Here is a 688-nt window from a genome sequence, read left to right as displayed (position 1 = left end):
TCAAGTATGAACCATATGCTGGGACACAAAATAGGTCTTAATAAATTTAAAGAGATTGAAGTCATGCAAAATACTTTATCTGATCACATTGGGACAAAGTTGGAAATCAGTAACAAATAGAGAATTGGAAAATGCACAGATATATGGGGTTAAACAACACACCTTAATCAGTGGGTCAAAGAAGAAATTGAAAGAGAAATCAGTACGTATCTCATGACAAATGAAAATGAGAACACAACATACAAAACTCATGAAATGCAATGAAGGCAGTGCTGAAAGGGAAATTCCTAGCCCTAAATGCCTACATTTAAAAAGAGGAAAGGGTGCATGGGTGGTTCAGTGGTAGAATGTTCACCTTTCATGTGGAAGACCCGGGTTCAATTCCCGGGCCATGCACCCCCTACCCCTCCCCCCCAAAAAAGAAGGAAAGAACTAAAATCAGTGACCTAACTGAACAGCTGGAGAAACTGGAGAAAGAACAGCAAACTAATCCTACAGCAAGCACAAGGAAGGAAATAACAAAGATTATAGCAAAAATTAATAAAATGGAAAACAAAAAAAATGGAGTGAATCAATAAGATCAAAAGTTCGTTCTCTGAGAAGAGCATTAAAATCTACAGCATGTTAGCTAGACAGACAAAAGCAAAAAGAGAGAGATGTTGCAAATAAGTAAGACCAGAAATGAGAG

At 37.4% G+C, this 688-nt stretch overlaps 1 non-coding gene across 1 annotated transcript; it reads left to right on the top strand.

Annotated features, from left to right (window-relative positions):
* The first annotated feature begins 325 nt into the window (after window positions 1-325).
* TRNAE-UUC (transfer RNA glutamic acid (anticodon UUC)) lies at window positions 326-396 on the top strand. The gene has a single exon. It is a non-coding gene; the product is annotated as a tRNA-Glu (tRNA).
* Window positions 397-688: the final 292 nt, after the last annotated feature.

The sequence above is a fragment of the Tamandua tetradactyla genome, chromosome 3, assembly GCF_023851605.1.
Source record: "Tamandua tetradactyla isolate mTamTet1 chromosome 3, mTamTet1.pri, whole genome shotgun sequence".
NCBI classification, from domain to species: Eukaryota; Metazoa; Chordata; class Mammalia; order Pilosa; family Myrmecophagidae; genus Tamandua; species Tamandua tetradactyla.
The sequence above is the reverse complement of the archived record's forward strand: the minus strand, read 5'-3'. Positions and strand labels throughout refer to the sequence as shown.